At 35.6% G+C, this 10,159-nt stretch overlaps 1 long non-coding RNA gene across 1 annotated transcript; it reads left to right on the forward strand.

The window, feature by feature from the left end:
* Positions 1-55: 55 nt before the first annotated feature.
* On the forward strand, positions 56-9,875 carry LOC311438600. The gene is made up of 3 exons (XR_014694213.1): positions 56-214; positions 6,287-6,418; positions 9,445-9,875. It is a non-coding gene; the product is annotated as an uncharacterized lncRNA (long non-coding RNA).
* Positions 9,876-10,159: the final 284 nt, after the last annotated feature.

The following is a 10,159-nucleotide window of genomic DNA, read 5'->3' on the forward strand; positions in this document are numbered from 1 at the left end:
GTTATTTATAGGTTGTAGAAGTAAGGTGGCAGAAGAGGGAAGCTCTTCTGCTTGAGCAATGTTGGTTCTGGAGGGCTTGTTATTCCTCACACAAATGTGAAGAGTTGTCATAAATTTGTCATGAATGTCTCTATTGTATTTGAGGAAGCTGAGTTAGGAAAGCTGGGAAGTTACTGACCTGAGTGGATGGTCTTTAGCAGATCTTCAAATACAGGTGAAGTAAGGTGTTACCCAAGGTAGCAAACAGATTCCTCAGAGAAAACGCTTTTCTGCTGCTTTACTTCAATTTTTTTTTTTTTTTTTTCCTTCTCTCTGACTGTTGCATATCTTGGGGTTATGGTGTGTGTGGTGGTGAAGATATTTCCACCAGTTGCTTCTTCTAACTTGAAGATGCTATATCTAGCTGTATAGGGATAACTCCTTATTTCTTAAGTATGAAATAGGGAAATCATACCTCTTCGGCTACTGAAGGCCCTAAAGATTGTTCTGTTATCATAATCTTAACATATAGGGTAAGCTGCTTTGTGAAGGATCAGGCTTGAAAATGTATGGAAAACCAACTTATTTATTTTCTTCAGTAACAGCAGTCAACAAGCCTTCCATCTTTTATTACCTGCCACTTCAACCATGGATTATTCAGAGGCAATGAGAACCAGATTTCTCTTTGAGTAGAAACTATCAATACTAATTAAGTGTAAAATACTATGTCAAAAACATGTATTTTATGCTTTCTATGGGTTTTAACTTCATTTGGCTTACCTTAGCTCCCATAGGAAAGCAGTGCTAGATGAAACTCCTGCATTATCCTAAGTCAATCTTCGTCTAATTGTAAGCAAATAAATTGAGGAAGAATCTCAAAACAAGTATTTCATATATGTATTCTTATTTGCTTGATTGGCACACAATAAGTTTAGTTATTAGTAGTGTTGCAGCTCACAATACAGTATTTTTCGAAGACTGAGGCTGGATGCCCCTTTGTGCATTTCTTCATATACCTAGAAGAAAAGGAAAAGCTTTTATATAGCATCCTCTGCTATTTGTAATTTTGAAAGTGACTAATCTTTCAATTTAAATGCGTTCTTAGAGGGAACAAAGACTCAAAAACTCATGGTTCAGCTATCCATGTGATGGCTGAATAGGGTACAGTACAGCACCGTACCCCAGAGTGCTAATCTGTTAAAGCAGGGAGAATACGCCTTTCTAACTTAATGTTTTTAACAGCTGATGTTTACTGCCTTAAGTAACACGTTAGTTCATGCTATGACTCTGGAGCATAGGCAAGGAAAATGCAGAAGTAATAATCAATTTCCTCTTTTTGTGTTTTTGCTAAAATAAACCTCTGAAACCATCATCTTCCTGAATGTCATCTGACTTTCTCTGTCCTTACTGTACACATTAAGTGGCCTATAAAATCTCTTGAAATTCAACTGGAATGATCTTTCTTATTTGATAGGCTGCTTTCAGTTTTAGAGCTTCCTTTTTCCTTGGGCATCAAATATAACCAGATAGCATGGTGACCTCAAGCAATTGTGGTGAACATCAGAAGACATTGCAATCATATTAGCAGTGCCTAAATTATTCAGAGCACTCTCTGGTAAAATGGTGCTGCAGGACAATGAAAGCAAAGAACAATTCCCAGCAGATTAGATTTTTTTCCCCTTCTTGCTGTCTGTAATTATTTCTATCAGATAAGTTATTTGCTATGCAAGCTTACCTTCAAAAAGCATGTTTGTTAAAAAGAGAAAGGGGAAGAAATCCTTTGTAGGGTCCTGCACATGATTAAATGGCTTTAACAAAGCATAATGAATAATAATGACAAAGACCTGTCAATTGGAATGTTAAGCATTTTGTCTTGTGAATCAGAAGAGCAAATGATATCAAAATGATTACTTGTTGCAAATAACTGGGTATTTGCCAGTGATGCTTATTGGTGAATATTACAGATGAGTTATTAGTTTGTGTATTTCTGTAAATAACACTTCAGTTTTAATAAACAGCATAGGCAAAACCAGTATAAAACTAGTGCCTTTACTAGCATGCTCTGCAGCTCTTTGAGAAGAACTACGGACCTATGGATTCTGTTCTTGGACAGCTGAAGAAAATGACTGTTCTTTCCTATTTTATATAGGACCTTAATGTTACTGATCTTAGGTAGTCAGAAATAGCCAGATGAGACTATAGTATTGAGACAAAAGTATATGTTAACTTCAACACTGCTACAGGAAAGATGACATGAGTACCACCAGTTTTTTTTTGTTGTTGTTGTTTAATTGTTTTTTTTTTTTTTTTTTTTTTTTTTTGAGTGGTGATTATTGTTCTGTCCTCGGTATTGCATCCAGTAGGGTGGGAATTTGTATAAGATTGCAGTGAATGAAATACTTCACTCTTTTTTGTCATTCTGGTAACTGGGATTTGACATAAGAAGTATATTAGACTAATCACTCACGTTATTGTATTTTAAATGGTTTTCTGACAGATGTCTTTCTGCATGACAACTTTACTTCATTCCAAGGATTAGTTTGGAGGGGAATCATTTTTTTGCTGTTGTTGTTCATGTTTTCTTCTATATGAAGACACCAAGAGTAATATCGCTTCCTAATTACTGTGATTAATTTTTCACATTTCGATGCCAGGTACTGGGCAATATTAGGTGAAATGAATATGAGGGAGGAAAAAAATCTCTAAGCAGTGCTTATACTTTTTATCACTATGTACTTCAAAATTAAACAAAAAAAAAAGTTATAAAAATGCTTGGATATAAAACTATAGTAGACAAGAGCTGGAGAAAAGGCAAAAAGGTGTTATAAAACTTCAGTTTCTACAATTTTTTTTCTTAGAAAATATTCTTTTATAAAGCCTATCTATTCAGGTAGGTCTATAGAGAAATGGCTAAGGGTCTATTACTTTATCATGCTGACGATATTCATTAACAATGTCACTTTTTTTTTTTTTTAAGTCAGTGTTTTCTCTAAGAATTACTTTTTGACAATATATTATGTGGCTGAGGCAATTTTTAACATCTATTCCTCTTGTGTATTGTTTGAAAATGATAGTGTTGAATGTGCTACTGTTCTACTATTGGATATTCACTGTAGAAAATAGAAACATGGTAAAGGCTACTACTACATCAGTGAAGAAAAAATCTGATGGATTTCTATTGAGGAACAGCTGACTAAAAGGGAGTTGAAGTAAGCAGAATGCTGTAAACAATTTCAGTAGGATGCTGGTTGGATGAGGTGGAAGAACAGTGTGTGTGGGCAGGGTACAATATTTTGGAGGAATTTTTAAGAAAGCTTGATTTTTCTCTAATAAAGAATAAGCATACCTATTCCTTGTGAATACAAATATTTTATCAGGTGATGACAGGTCTATAGTTTTCCTTTAATAACAAAGACCAATGAAATAACTTAGTGTGTGGAAATGTGCCGTAGATTTTCATAAACTTGGAACAGATTCCTGAATGTAGTATATTTTCTGGTTGGGAGGGGTGTTGGCATTTTTGCAGCATTGTGTATACTTGCTGTTGCAGAAACCACATCTGTTGGATTGAGGTGGATCTGCATAAACCTCCATCCAAAAGTGAACTCCTGAAAGCAGCCATGAAACACTGACTCAATGGCCTATTTTTAATAGCAAATGAATAAGAGCTCCCTATCTCTAATTAGAGGACACTCAGTTGTTTGAGGACACGGTCCTGCTGTGACTGTCTCCTCTCTTAATTTAGTCTGAAGCCTATGGCAGCTTTTCTGTGTTTAGTTTCTCCAAAAAAGGAAGCCATCTCCTCTTCTAGTCCTTCATTTTTTTTTTTTTTTTTAAGGAACAGAACATGTGAACTAAGAGTAAACGATTCATGTGGGAGCCATGCATCATTCAGTCTGATTAATGCTTGTATAGGCTTCTTAGGAGATAAGTACTGTTTTATTAAATTCTCACTCTACTAATATCAGAAGACTTTGAGTTAAGCACTGGTCCGTGTAGGTCGACTATTTACTGCATGCTTCAAAACTTTTTTCCCTAAAATTTATCATGCTTCTTAGGCCCATTTTATTGGGAAAACTTAAGATAAAAGCTAAAAACCTTGAAATATATCTTTAAATATTAACTTAACCTTATATTCTTCTACTTCTGGGTTTCAGATATAGCAGTACCTCATTATATACTGATTTATATTTCATGGAGGACCATGAAATAAATTAAAAGCAGTAATTAAGTGTTGATTTAATTTTTTGTCAACAGTAGAAAATGCGAGTCGCTTCTAAATACAGGTGAATGCCTCCTAGTATCTAAATACTAAATTCTGCTTTCTGATCATGTTTCTAAATTATAGGAAAATATAGCTGGGTCTGGAAATAAGTGATGATGAGCATTTTATGATAATAAGTGAAATCTTGTTTTCAGGTGAGTTGATGGGGTATCACTGACTTGCCCTGCATCACAGAGTGACAATGGATTTCTAGTATGACAGCACAAACAACTTCATGCGATTGAGTTCACTTAGTGATGTTGATTTAATTCACTGAAATCAGAGTGATAACAGTATTCTCTGTGTAGAAAACAATAGGCACTCCTGATGCTATATACAAATGCTAACAATAACATGTTGAAACACAAGCTCGACAAATCATTTAAGCATTTACTTTAGCCTGCTCCACTGCAGCAAAACACTTGAGTACATGCCTAAAGGTATAGACATGCTCAAGTGCTTTTCTGATTAATGATGGACTGGAGCCCAAGTGTCTAATTTCAAGACTAACATTGTGTCTTATTACTAGATTGGAAGAATTACTCATTCTTGTACTATCCAGGGAGATTAACATCACATTTCATTTCCCTTTCTCCATGAATGCTGCAGATGCACATCAGTTGGGCTGAGCCATTGTGCTCAAGGAGCTTGGAAATGCTTACAATTGGAACAGCCATTGAATGACATCCCGAGCCCCTCAAGAGCCAAATAAGTGTGACACATATACATGTGTGAACACAGGTTTATAAACTAACACCACCATGTAATTTAGATGAATGAATCCTAAAAATCAATTTTCAGGAAGTGAGGGAGGAAATGGTTAAAGTGTCTTAACCTGTCAAAATGTCAACTACGTGCAGGAATGGTGTGGCTTTTTCAGAAGAAGAGAAATGCAGAAAAACACATGACAATCTCAAAAGAACAAGCTCAAAAAACTAAGGGGGAAAAGAAAAAAAACAAGGATGAGTGTGCTTAACATGAATCCTGATTTCTGGCTCCAGATGTTGAAGACAACAAGGTCAAGGTCTGAGTTTAAAGAAAAATGCAGCCTCCTATTGCCAAGGCACCAGAGACAATGTCGGACTTAATTGTCAGATTACTGTCTAATCAATGATTTCTCTGATTAGTGACCCACTGACAATACAGCCAAATCAATGTGTTTATTTCAAGTGTTAGTGCTGATGCTCTAAAGAGTGAAAATCAGGCAAAAAATTACAACATTAAGTAACTCAAATCCCCTGCATATCAATGGAAACCATCGTTTGGCTTGCTTATTTACAGGGTTTGAAAGGTTTATTTGACAACAGAAGGTCTAATAAAAGGAATCTATGTCATGCTTAATTACATCACTTTTATTATCTTAATTAATCAGTCCACTGCTGTGCACTCTAATATCATAACATTGTATTTTTGTATAGTGGAAGACAAAAGGTTGCCTTATTTTTCATTATATAGTTTTTGCCCTGTATCTGCCATGACACTCTTCTTGTTGAGTTTACACTTGTAGGCAGGGGAGCGGGGTATTAAATAAAGCTTCACAGGACTGCTGTTCAGGTGGACAACAAAAGCACCCTAAGAACTGAACGGAATAAGAAAAAGACAACGGAGTCTGTGCTCTAATTAATTTTAGATGAAAAGAAAAATTATAAAAGGCAATAAAGGATTTAAAACCCAGAGGTATCTGGATGGGAACTTAGGAAAGGCTGTGTAACTGTGGAATTGATTATAGAAGTCCATATACTAGTGCTTGATTACAAGCAGAGATTGTATACAAAAAATGCAAGTTATAACTTAATCTATACCAAGAGTAGATAGATATGCAATATTCTCCTGATAGTTGAGACAAATGTGGAAGGGAGAGACTGGATAATGCTGATTCCAATTTTAATTTAAATTTCAAATGCAAACTGTTTTAATTATGTCTAATTAAAATGATTTATTGCATTAAGTGGTAAGGAAAAAGACATGCACAGAAATGCAGTTTCTTAATCTTTGTACTGCATGTTCTTCCTGTTCCTCATTTGTTTATTATTTTGAATGCAGAAATGGGAGATATGCCTGTGTCATGTCTTTGCACATCTAACTATTCTAGCTGAACTGAATGATGATATGAAGGGAGAGGAAATAATTTCCAGAGCAGGGAACCAACAGTGCGAAAAGGTGAGCTGCTTAAAGGTGAACTGACACCCTGCTTCAAAAATAAGCACAGCCAAGGTGTGGGAATAGAGTATGGGGTGAGGAGCAATGTGAAAGATTTTTCTTTTGTGGCCTTCATCGAAGAATTTCCCCTTTAAAAACCCTTTTCAAAGCAAAAAACTGATATTGGCTACACATATTGATCTTTGAATTTTTTTCTATTTGCCTCTTACAATATATCAGCTTGCAAAGCAAAAGAAAAGTATAGATCAAGAATATCTATTGACTTTAATGAAGATGAATCTGATCTTTGAAATATGGTTCAAGAGTTACTACAAAATATAGAAATAAGTAAAAAAAAAAAAAAAAAAAGAACTTTTCTATAATAAACATAATTCATTGTTTGAACGTTTTTTAGAAAAAGAGGTTTTTTTTTTCTAGTACAGTCTATGAAGCTTTTCATAAAGAAATGGAGGTGAAAAAACAGTAGCATATGCCATACGTAACTGACCTGAGGGAAAGCAGCCTGCCAGAAATCTCTCATGAGGACTAACTATCCATATAAACTCCTATGTTTGAGCTGATGCTTGCAGACAAGCAGAGGCTGATGTCAAAGTTCTCAAGGCCAAATTAAGACAAAGTTTTTCTAGGTTTCTTTGTAGAGCAAAGCATTTTGGACTATCTTTCAGCTCCTGTAACTCAAGTCTCCTTGACAGCCTATTATTTGTTCAGTCATATTACATTCTCTTGATTCTTTCTGACAAAGTTATCAAACACCCCACTGGGACCACAGCCAAAGAAGCATTCACCTTTACACAAAGGGCCAAATCCTGATAAAGAATGCACAGCTGGAGTAAATGGACTGTTTGGTCAGAAAATAGAGCTAAATGGAAACTTCTGCTGCATCTTGTCACAGCTGGTGTAAATCCGAGCCACAGGAACTACAGGGTATAGGGTGAAATAAAATATACTGCTCAGCAGTGCAGGTTTCTCCCCATGCTAGCACTCCTGTACAAATAGCCACTGCAGAACTTAGATTCATTATACAGGTGTGCTTTCATTCTCCCTTTATAGGCCCTCTATTGTCTATTCTTCCATCCATAAAGGAAGTGGTATTTCTTTATTTTTATCTTGTTCACAGCTGCAATATGAGCAGTAATTCTTATTCAACAGCCGATGCAGTAGTCAGTCACAATGCCTATTTTTTATATCATTATGACTTATTTTCAATATCATTAGTGCTTTCTATTTATTGCAATTACTTGATCAGACTTTCAGTTTTTATATTAATGATCTGAAGTCCCATCTTTTGCATGTTCAAAGTGATAAATTTCCAGCTGCATTTATTATGCTGAATATTCAGCCTTGTTAAGGTATACTAGAATAGATGCCACAATTCTACTCCTCTTACCCATTTCTGAAGAATTCAAAGTGGCTTCTGGAGATGCATTTGGTGACCTTCAGTATCTATACCATAGCTAGACTTAATCGTTGTATGCACGGTGCTGTTGCATTGGTAGCTATCATGGGTACACCAATACACTAGGTGCTACCTTTGCTGTGATTCTATTTGTTTAAGCAGAAGAGTCCTGAAGGGAAACCAAGCTCTTCTGTCTACATCTGTGACCTTTTTGCTGTAGCACACTTGTACTTAATTGCAGTCCAGTCATTACATAGCTGCTCCATAAGTGAGTTATTTATACATATCTACATGCATATGTACACTCATGTACGTGTACAAGCATATTCTTACAGACAAAGGGAAAAATGAAAGTGTCAAGTCCCTAAAAAGGCAACTACTGAGTGTAAAGGAAGAGAGAGAAGACAGGAAATGAAAGTGTGTGCAGAAATTAATTTTGCTTTACTGGTACATTTGGTTCTTGATTTACAAGCTCCTGCCATAAACTGGAAACATTCCCAGAGGATTCACATAAAAGTTGTGGTTTTGGTCAGTGAAAATACCTGGCTTTCTAACACTAAGAAACATTTCCTTAAATGTAATTTTATTTTTCAGATGGTAAAATTTATGTGCTGAACATTAAAAAAAAAAAAAAAGATTCACCTTGTAAAAGGCAACCATCTGTCGGCTCTTGGTTCGGGTACCTGCTTATCGCAGCTTCTAGTGATTTTCTCCAAGTAGAGCAGTGCAGGCAGATAAGGAGGAGTGTCAGCATACTGCAGATGTATTGTCATCTTCTGCTGTGACAAGCAAACTAGAAACACGTGTTCTTTTAACTTGAAGCAAGCATTACATTGGCCATTAAGAAGATAGTTTTTTTTTAATGGAAGGATTACTGCTGATTACTGATTACTTTGTGAACAAATTATTTAATGAACTTTAATTTCCTGTAACTAATTCATTCTCTGTGATCCAGACTTCCAGGCTTTCCATTGTTTCAAAATAACAGGTGATGCTAAGTATCTGAAGCATCTTCTAGCTTTCTAAAATCCATCTAAAACAAGAGATATATTTTTCCTCTTTCCTAACACTTTGCATCTCTAAAATACTTTGCAGAATAAGGTAATACAGTTGCAGAAATAAAGTAGCAGGATATAGAGAAAAATTGAAATGAACAATAAATGGTGGATGAAATGTTTTCTTCTTTGTGTCATGTTCCAAGGTGCTGTCAAATATTGCAACTTTGTCAATGAAAATCACTGGTCCATGCTTGGGTATAAGACAGCTGAGGTGCAGTTCATGAGAGCACAAGTGCTCATTGGTATTTCGACAGCTTCTGCTTCTTTGCACATCATCTGGGCTTCTCCATCCAGTAAGAAATAATAATAGTGAGCTGTGACTTACATCTAAAGCAAAAATCAGTTTAGAAGACTTTCTACAGTTAGCACAAAGAACAGCTGGAAAGGCCACCCCTCCTTATGTGTGCTGCTTTAAAACCATACGAGCTATGCAGTACAGGCTAATCCACACAGTTTTTTTGTTTGTTTGTTTGTTTTTGGTAGGCAATAGCAACCTTTTCCATTGCCTAAAATTTGGTCTTTATTTCTGATGTGGGAGCACTTTCTTGTATGCAATTAACACTGGTTCCATTGCGACAGCTCATCAGCCGCTGGGATTTCTGTGCAGAGGTGAAGTGATGCAGACAGAATACCCCACTCCTGCCACCACATCTCACCTCGAATCAAGCTAAGCCATTTCTCAAGACCTTTGCCTTTTCATAAGTGCAGAATTTCACCCAGGAGTTCAACAGTAAAGTGAGAACAAGAAACAGCTAAATGTAGGAATGCAAAAACATGGGATACAGTGAATTCTCTTTTCCAGCTTCCTTCCTGGGAGTCTAATCTGTCATCCTTATGTGCCAAGCAACAAAAGAATGCTTTACTTTTCTCTGTATAAAATCTGTTATTTTATGTTTTCTATGCCGATTCAGATATTTTTATTGGTTGTATCTGTGACTGTTTAACAATGACATTACTTGCAGGGAAAAAAAAAAAAAAAGAAAAAAAAAGAATGTGCAAATAAAAGTAATCTATTTAAGTCACCTAATTCCAAAGAAAAAGGTACATGCTTTTCCATTTGTTAAGGATTTATTTTGAATGTATCTCATTGGTATTTATTTGAGTTAGACTGAAGTGGCAAAAATCTAGGCAAAATGTGAAATATGATAACTATTATAGTTCATATTAATATTTCATATTCTAGCATGTAGCTACAGTCACACACACACACAAAAGTCTAATTCTTTTGGCTCTCACAGCTTGGATTCTTTTTTATGAAAACCGGATTCTCATATTTGTTGCTTTTAATGAGTAATATGATTT

The sequence above is a fragment of the Aythya ferina genome, assembly GCF_964211825.1.
Source record: "Aythya ferina genome assembly, chromosome: 6".
NCBI classification, from domain to species: domain Eukaryota; kingdom Metazoa; phylum Chordata; class Aves; order Anseriformes; family Anatidae; genus Aythya; species Aythya ferina.